Source organism: Humulus lupulus, chromosome 6 (assembly GCF_963169125.1).
Source record: "Humulus lupulus chromosome 6, drHumLupu1.1, whole genome shotgun sequence".
Lineage (NCBI taxonomy): Eukaryota > Viridiplantae > Streptophyta > Magnoliopsida > Rosales > Cannabaceae > Humulus > Humulus lupulus.
The window spans coordinates 144,266,194-144,276,542 of NC_084798.1; the positions used below are offsets into that span (position 1 = coordinate 144,266,194).

The 10,349-nt window shown below is 32.5% G+C and overlaps 1 pseudogene; it reads right to left on the reverse strand.

Annotated features, from left to right (window-relative positions):
* Nucleotides 1-2,459: 2,459 nt before the first annotated feature.
* LOC133785518 (potassium transporter 10-like) lies at nt 2,460-9,475 on the reverse strand (annotated as a pseudogene).
* Nucleotides 9,476-10,349: the final 874 nt, after the last annotated feature.

The following is a 10,349-nucleotide window of genomic DNA, read 5'->3' on the forward strand; positions in this document are numbered from 1 at the left end:
TCCTCAACACACATGCCAAGCTGCCACGAATCCTTCTCACCTTCCATGCTCATTTTCCTGTACTATCAAAAAAGAAAGGAATGAGCCTAACGCCCAGCAAGGAAAATCTACTAAAAACATATATGTCATAAATAATAAAACATAAAACTATATCATATAGCATAAACTATAAAACACATGACTATAAAAACGTATATCATATAGGACTACAATATTAATGGCCATTAACTCATTAATGTGGTATGTGATAAAACCATCTAGGTCCTCAGTCTACTAATCGAGGTAGGTTAGATCACAACTATAGTATATGATAACCCACCTAGGTCATTTGTCTACTAATCGAGGTAGGGTAAATCATAACTCTAAACCACGAAAATGATAAAAATTCTCAGGGCTTGCTATCTAAGCAAGTCATATGCCCAAGCGACTACAAAACATATATCATATCATAGCATTAAACATATTATAACATAAACATATAAACACATATAATCTAACCTATTTTCTTTACCAAAAACCGAGATATGGAGACAAGAACGGGATTGAAACACTCCTAAAACCAACAGTAAAACCATGAGTTTCTAAAGAAAAGGGATGAAAAAGAGAACTAAACCATCAAAGTAGAAACTTACTGAAAACCTTAAGTTTCAAAGAACTTAAATACCTAACCAAGAATCATAGCAAGGAGTTAGGATCTGAATGAAAACAAAAGAAAACTAAAGAACCATGAAGAATTGAACTTAAGGATAAGAATACCTTGGATGAACTATGACTTTGATCTACACCTCGATACCGAAATAACACTCTGTCTTACTTCCCAAGTTTTTAGAAAAGCCTAGATTGGAAAAGATTATAACCCAAAACCCAAGTGTTTCTCTCTATAGTAAACTTAGTAGCTTGGATGATCTGATGAATGCTTGAATGATGAGTGAAATGGATGAGTAATAGGTCCTATTTATAGAGTTCAAGGAGTGAAATTAACCCCTTTTAAAATGAATAATTAAATGAATATAAAATGAAAAATATTTGAATTTTCGTTCAACAGATGCCCAGAACTCTGTCAAAATCGTTCAAGAGCAATTCCAAGTGGTTAAGGCTATTTTTAAAATTTTAAATCCTCAAATTTCAAAAAACGGTACTCCCAGAGGCGCTATATTGCCTACCATGGACGATATATCGCCTGGACCTTTACCCCGAGCCTTCGTGCTTTCGTTCGTATGAAGTCGACATGTTTTCCTTATCTCTCGTAGGCGATATATCGTCCCCTATCTCTACGATATATCAGCATACGATGATATATCAAACACGTATTTCCACTTTTTTTAGCATATTTTGAATTGATTAAACAACTTTGACTGAGTAAAAATGTGATCCTAACAACTGCTGGAAGGTTCTAGAGGTTCTAGATCTTTCATTTAATTAAACTATTCATCAAAAATACTTAAATCCTTAAAAAAACATGCTTGGACAAGTGTCACGTTCTTATTAATTCCATCTAAACTTTAAGATATCACTACAAGAAAAAACAGTATTCATAACACTTAAAAACTGCTAACCGGAACTATTGATAACACTTCTGAAAATGCTAACATAGCCCCTGTTATTAAAATTCCAGTGTTTTCTATAACAGTATTTGAATGTTATGTTCGGTGTTATCTTAAACTATTCAATAACACATTTTTAGGTGCTATAATATTCAAATAATAACATTTAGATAGAGTTTTTGGTTATAAATTTGAAGTTTAATCTTATACTTTTTTCATAACACTTTTCAACTGTTACATTTGATTATTTTGATAACATTTTTAGTTTGTTATATTATATAAACCATAACGATTTTTTACGCTTATAATATGTTTTTAAATCATAATAATAAATTTTTAAATTTTATTTTGATAAGTGTACTTATATGGTTTTTTTTTAATTAAAAGATTTTCATTATTATATTTTGATAAAAAAAAATTCAAAATTAATCATAAAATATAATTCTCAATAGATTGATAAACCATAAGTATTACATTAAACAATAACTAATTCAAACCATAAATGTGTCTACTTCATGAGATCTTAGTTCTAACTTAAATTTGAAAGCATAACATAATAAAGTTTTATAATCTTGAACAATTTTTACTTCAAAAATGAAAAATAGAAACATTACAAGATACATAAAAGTAAACCAAACTTGCTCCATCCTTCAATTCATCATCCTTTGTGCACTTGTCTTTGTTGTGAGTCCATTTGCTTAGCTACAACAAAATTTAAATAATTAATGCTTCAACTTAAAGTTACAGTAAATTAAGAGAGTACATAAAAAAAGTTAATTACCTAATTATAACTTTATCAACTGACCATGCAATTATATATTATAACTTTATTTTGCATCTATATTGTGTTTAATATAAGAAAATAAAACCTAATAAGTACCAAGAATTTGAATAAATGTTTATGACAAACAAAAGTCAGTTGTCATCGAGACAGTACCTGAGGCCTGAAGCATCAGACTGTAAAGAGGCCTCAATAGCAGCATCATTGTATTCAGTAACAGAAGAAATTATTGGCTGGGTCTGGTGTGGAGTAAAGAATGGTACACTGTTCTCTTCTCGAGGTGGGAATTCAACTCCAGCAGCCTGTGATATATATTTATACATAGATTACTTAGAATACTTTATTATAAAAGTGAGTTAAGAAATCAAAATAGGTTCCTTTCCAAATACTGTAGTAGCACATTAGCTATAAAAACTCTAAACAGAAAAAGGAACACATAGAATTAATACAACCCATCCAAACACAGACGCAAAACATTCATCATAACTTAAGCATCAAGGACAACACTAAGGGATTCAACTTCAGCATATATATACCTTGTAGGCTAGTATAACCATGTATAACTAACATTCACATTCATCTGCAACCCATGCTATTGCATATCTCACATAAAGCAGAAAGCAAAAAAAAAAGGTTGATCATATGATATTTACACTTTAATCAACTTAAATAAGCTTTTGCCCAAATGCCTTGGCTGACGAAGTAATTAACAAGAGAAAATTGTGTATCAAGCTTAACATGCTAAAATAACATTTAATAAACTAACAACCTTTAGTTCATTATATGCTGCATAGTATTGAGGATAGGTCCCCCGAAGGCTTCTTGCCATGTGTCAATTAGGATTAGTATCTTTTCCCTTACATTCAAGTCTGGCTGCAGAATTTAAACAATTGCATCAGACAAGTTAGATTTACTAGGAATGCATAGGAGAGATTCACAGTGAAAGGACAAGTTAAAATGGCATAGGAGTTCAATATCTTCCCCAATTTAGTTGAAGCAACTGCTTATGAGCAAATAAAAAGAAAAGGCCAGTTAATGAGAACACAAAACAGTAGCACCACCAAATTGCATTATTTAACTTTTTTATTTCTGTATTAGTAATTTATTTCCCTTTTGTAGAATAAATAAAAGAGATCATGTTGGACTTCACATTAATCAATATCTGAAACCAAAATTAAAAATAATCACCTCAATTAAAGTAACTCCAAATGGCTCAATGAAGGCTGGATTTATGAAAACACCCTACCAAAACAGAGATACTCAAATCATGTTGAAAAACATACCTCCTAGATAAAAGAAGTGATAGATTTCAGGGACACACGCACACATATCCTACTCCAGGCACACGAATAAGCCCTAAACTAGGACCAAGTCCAAGAATCCATGCCATTGAAATCTTACTATGCATCTCAATCTCGTAGCGTCTTAGGGTACCATAATGCCATATATACATGATGGCGAAGAATACTGCTGATATCACGAGAGGAACCCACCCGCCTTGATTAACCTTGAGGACTACAGCGGAGAAGTAAGTGCACTCCACTGCTAATGATAAGACAGTGAAGATCAAGACAAGAATCCAATGGCAACGCCACACTAGTATCATCACTAAAATCATGAGAAAGGTTGTCACCAACATGACTATTACAACTGCTGTCCCTGTTGTAAAATGCAGAATTCAAATTACTGAAGTCAGTCCCTACGTTTTTCAGGAAAATCGAAATGTTAGCATGGCTCTCATGTACAAAAACAAAATGTCAAAATTAAGATTACTACGATGTGCATGTATATACTGCTGCCCTGTCTAAATTAGATTTTCCAAAAAGTTATGTTCTAATCACTTCACTGGATACAGCTTGGGGAAGTAGATTCTAATGCAAGTCAATAAGAGATGTTGAAAAAAAAAAACAATTTGAGATGTCAGGGACAATAACTTTTATTTGGGCCCACCTAGGAACATACTGCCTTTTGAGAGAAGAGAAAAGGCTGACCCAAAAATCCATGCAAAAGTGAGAACATCAATATTTGTCAAGTGATGAGATAAAAATGGTATGATGAGGAATATAATCTTAAAGAAAAAGAAAATTTTAAACAAACAAATAATGACCCTTTGAATGACTCTTTACCCTGTCAATGTGGTGCAACTAATGCACAAGCACAGCATTCATCTTATGTGAGCAGTCCGCCACCAAGGGAAAAAAAATAAGGCTAAGGAGAACACTAAATCTTAATGGACTTTTAGAGAATCATTTTGTTTATGCTACCGCTTTTACTAAAAGGTATATACAAATGTCTCCATGATTATATGTACATATAAATCATAAGCTTACGCTACATGTGGATCTACAAATATATGCACAATACCCATTGGTATGAAATCACCATCCAAACGCTAATACTATAAATAGATTAAGACTATCAGGAGGGTATATTTTATGCTGTGATGGGAAAATGACACAAGGAATCACTTAAACTTATATGCTGCTTTCCTAGTAGAGATGTGTTGTCCCATGGATAATGGATCAACATATTTCACAATTCATCAGATAAAAGACTTACCAGAGGCATTTCCAATTTGGTTTTGATTTTTGAACCCAGTTGTCACAACAATGCAAAGAATCATAAGGATCCAATTTACATCTAGAATATAAACCTGATTCAGGAACCTTTTAGATGTATGCACAACTTTGACTCTTGGAAAACAGCCAAGAGCAAGAGCCTGCTTGATCAATGAGAAAGTTGCAGATATGGTGGCCTGACTTGCAACCACAGCAGCTGTAGTTGCAATAACAAACACTGGCCAATATATGCAATCTGCAAAACCAATAATGAAATAATCTTGATAAGCACGCTGACTAGTACAAACCTACAATACTATAAATTCTCTTCCTTCTTTTTCCTTTTTGGTTTGTTTTTTTCTTTCTAGAAAAACACACACACACACTTCCCAACACCCAACTCAATCATTTTCCTGATCAATATTAGTGGATAACATAGAATTTAATTTTTTTTTGACAATGAAAAGGAAATCGATTTTATGGTTGTTGAATAAAATGTTGTTGGCAAGTAGACAGCCCATTTTTCACCTTTACCACTATTCTAGAGATTAAAGGCTGCGATAACCAAAATTTAAATATTGAGAAACTAACTTCAATGAGCAATGACCTATGATAAGTACTCTTTGTGTTGTGACGAACACAAAAAGCAAGATTTTATTAAATGCCTCTAAAGAAAGTACGATAAGAGTCTGTACTAATATTTGCATGATAAAACACGAAATTGCAGAACCTAGAATTCCTGTTCTTTAATTTTAAAAATTAAAAGTAAAATGAACCTGGAATAGAATGATAGAAGGCACCAACTATGTGATTTGAATTGTTCATAAGGTATGCTGCTTGTCCAGAGTAGGCTAAAAGAAGGCAAGGAAATACAACTACAGTAAATGCAATTTGTATAGATGAAACTGGAAAGTGGGATAGGTCAGCAAAAAGTGCTTCGGTTCCTGTATATTGTACAGAATAAACAGTCAGGATTTTTTATTTTAGTTTCATGGACCAAAATTAGGTTTGGAAAGGAGAAACACATCAACTGCAAGAAACTTTAGTTTACCTGTTAAACTAAGCATAATGCCTCCTAGAGAAATCCAACCATCTCTCTTTCCCCTTTTAAAATACCGGTATATGTACACAGGTATCTTCTAATTAAACCAAGAAAGTTTGACTTGTTTGAAAGGGTAGGAAGGAGATCATCAACAAGTATAGTCAAGTGAAACGCTTTGAAAGGTGGCCTATGGCATAGTGTATGTATATGGGGCAAAATGGGCATGGCTATACAAATTGTCACTCTTGTGGTCCTTGAAAAGCTGTATGGTATATATGGCAGATTTAATAGCAAAGGATCTTTCAGGGAAAAAGTAAAAGGCCGCAAGCTGACAGCTGGTACTATGATTGGACAACAATTTTATATCAATTTCTTTTTATAAATTTTGGTCAAGAGACAAAAAGATTAGAGGGAATTAAGTGAAGGTATCCTTAAACAGTTATTAAAATGGGTTTCTGCTCTCTCCTGAAGAGAATCAGAACAAAGAAATATAGACCTGAAATGGCTGGAGTCAAAATTCCATCCCCAATTACCATACAAGAGCCAATAAGGACAAGAATAAGCATTGTGTTCTTCATAAATGCATATCCCTCCAACCACCTCTTGGTTCTTGCGGCAAATGAGTGTTCACTAAATGTAGAATGACTATATGTTGTAAGTTCCAAATCACTTCGGTCTTGATTAGGAATAGTTCTCAATTTTGCATGTCGGCAGAGTAATGAGTAGATAGCAAAAGTTCCGCCTGCATAACGAGTTAGTTGCTATGTAATTGATTATCAAACAAGCAGATGATATCAAAGGGGCATAATATTCGGGGAAAAAAACAAACAGAGAGCATACCTGTCTTACAAGGAATATCTATGTTTATAGAATTGTTAATAATTTGATAAAGTAAATCTAAACTTTTGTAGAAGCCAAAGACTGACACATTGAAAATTTGCAGAAGAAACTAATCCAAGATCTAATTATCTTGCCTTGGTAGCAATATTACATATAGAACAGAAATAATTATTTCTAATGAACAAACTTACAAGAAAACCTTGTTCTTAATTTATCCAAACAAGTTCATCAAATTAGACCTCTTAAAAAATTCTCTTATTCCTTTCCAACCAAATTTCCCATAAAGTAGCAAAAACAGACCAATTCCATGAAACCAGAAATTTGTATATCCACAAAACACAAATTCATACAACATCCCTTTCATATTTTTATTTTTTCAAGAAAACTCTCCCATTAATCAATTTCCATAAGCAGAGATGACCTGTTCATAAAGCCCCTTTTCAAATTAAAAATAATTTTAAAAAATTCAAATTTCTGAAATACAAGAGAAAATCTACAGTAATACAACCTACCACCTTTTTACAGATTAAAAATAATTAAAAAAATTCAAATGGCTTCAAAAGTACAAGAGAAAATATACAGTAATACTATCCAGACCATTGCATATTAAATGACATAAACACTCGATAGTAATGCATTCTAACTGGAAATTTAATCAACCATAATTTAAACGACAGAAAAAGGGAATTTAATTTTGTTGCTGAATATTTTGGCAAGTTTTTACATTGGGGAATCCTTTCTAGATAAAAAATTGTTGGACATGTGAAAATTCTGGGCTTTTTATCCTTGTAAATCTTAGTCTGACATTAATATTCTTTGGCAATCTCCTTATTTTTATTAGCATTTTAATACCATCCATTCCAATCAGAGTTGACGCTTTTGTTCGGCTAGTTTATTATAAGACTAGTACTTGTGAACTAGTTTGCATTTAACCCTCTCACCTTTGTGGTGTGTTTTGTATAAACATAACTGAAACATTGGATCATCTGTTCAGCATTGCAGCAAAGCTAGATCATTATGATGTGAATTGTTGAATGAAGTTGATTATGTTGGGTATTACCTAAAATATGTGAGACAGTATAGATGGAGAACCTATATGTTTTTGGTAAAAGCGAGATCGTGGCTGTAATGTGGAACAATGTGATGATGCAGCTTTTGAGGTCATCAAAGATATGATATCATTGTAGAAAAGGATTAGGTTATCAACTTACCATTGAGCTTCAGTAAATGAAATTCAAGGATTTTCTCCTTTCTCTAATTACTCTTACTTGGACTAATATTTTTTTTAGTGGTGTTAGCTTTGTTTGGTTTCTTTAAATAGAGTTTAAGTTTTTTCGATTTCTTGTATTTAAAGATGCTACATCACATTCTTGTAACTAGAAATACATAATTTTTTGAAATTTAATGAAAGTTTTGTTTCTTATAAAATACCGTAAAATACATAAACAACATCTAGATTATCATATTTCTTCTCTGAAACATAAATACTTAAATCCCTGTTTCTTTGTATCTTCATTTTTCAATTTATTTTAACAAGAAATATATAAAATTTATATGCAAGAATTAGAAGATTAACTTCGGCAAATCAACTTTCCAGGTTGAGAACACTTTACCTTGACCATTATCATTTGCTCTACAAACAATTAGCACATACTTGAGAAGCGGAATAAGAGTAAGCGAGTATATTATCAAAGATAAAGCTCCAATCAAATCTTCTGGGTCTTTAATTCCGTCAGGGAAAGTGTTGTAGAAAACATACAACGGGGATGTGCCTAAATCTCCATATACCACTCCAAGGCTCTGGAATGCAAGTTACAGAAGCATTACTGCTGAAAGCTTCTGGACAAGACAGAACAAAACCAAATCATCAAAGGAACTAAATACGTAGCATCACATGCTAAATTTCTATAAATTTTTGTTTACTCTCATGGCTAGTAGCTGGCCATTTTTAATGCATCGCACAAGAAAATTAAAGTAGAACATACAAATCAACAATAAAATTTTGAGAGAAGCGTATTTCTACATTCTTTCTATGAAGTAAGATGTGCACAAATAACGTCTAGCTCAGAAGTGAAAAATACAGAAGTATCAGTGCTAATATTTTCTAAACAAAACAAAAGCAATTCAGTAAAGGAACCATGCAACTATCATAATATGCTCAATTTCATCAAATTCATTAATCTCATTGCCCGCCATTTTCAGAATACATCCCACAGGAAATGAAAATAGGGCCTAGAGAATTGTAATCTACCCTGAGCACAAGCATACAACTATATTGCAGCAATCCCTTCTATATCGGTAATATCCATTTTGACGATTTCCCATATTGTGAGAAAAATCTAAAGCTTTTGAAGTAAACATTTTTCCAGGTATCTTGAGTTTGACTTTGATAGGTATTTCAAAAGGATAAAAGACTAAGAGAAAGAGATCTCCAAGAACAAGAAACAAGTATACATTTTTTGTGTACATGTTTTTAAGCTTTCTAGCCTCTTCGTCCATGGGTTGATCAAGCTTCTGATCTATAGTCCACACAGTACCATTTCTATCAGGACCTTGATCAGTCGTCATATTTGTAGCCATTTTCAACTTGATCATTCAAACTATTCCTCAGAGTTCAACCAATTCACCTCTAAGTTTTTTTCTTCATCAATACTTCAGTTGTGCCATCAGCTTTCTACATATATTGAAAGCCATAAAACTCAACAAGTTCAAATCAAAAGGGTTAAAGGAACAGCTTTAAGCTAAATGTTAACCTATAAAAAAATTATGTGGAGATTTTCCTTGTTCAACATACAGACCAAGGTACATTACAGCATAAAAGGATTGATAATGTAAATATTGGACAAAAATAATCAACCATACCTTTAGAAATTGTAAATACTCGTGATGGTCAATAAATGATAAAGACATGGAATTTACTAGCATTCAATAAGCTTGAATAAAGGTAACACCATAAATTGGCTGATCAAGCAAATAAAGAATAAATCTAAAGGAATTAAGGAATGGAAAGCATCAAGATGCCAAATATGAAAATTTCTCAGCTCCAAAATTAAAATGAAATTACTTTCACCTATAAAAAAATTCCTCACATTTTTTGAAAAGCTAAACCAAAGCTTGGAACCTTTTAAGAACCCCCAAGACCTCTTGGTCCAATTTCAAAAATACTCAACCAAAAAAAAAAACTGAAGAGCTTAAAAATGCAGTGACACTGTAAAGAAAGGAAGGAAAAAAAATGTAACCTGAACAGTGAAATTCCCAAATGGGTTTCACCAAAAGCTATACATAACACATCAGAGCACAAAAGATCAAGAAAACACAATAAAGAAGATGGAAAAAAAATGAAAGCCCAGTAAAGAAATTGACATACCCATGAAGAAAAAAAGCGAGGAAGTGAAAACCCAGATCCTGAAAAAATGGTTCTTCGGGTTTTTCATAATTTTAGACGACATAGAAGAATAAATAGTGAAGTTTGAATAAAAAGGTTGTTGAGTGATGCTCTGCTTGGTTGTGTAGACGAAAAAAAAAAGAGAAAGAAAGAGAAGCTGAGAAGCAAGAAAGAGAAGCTGAGAAGCAAAGAAAGAGAC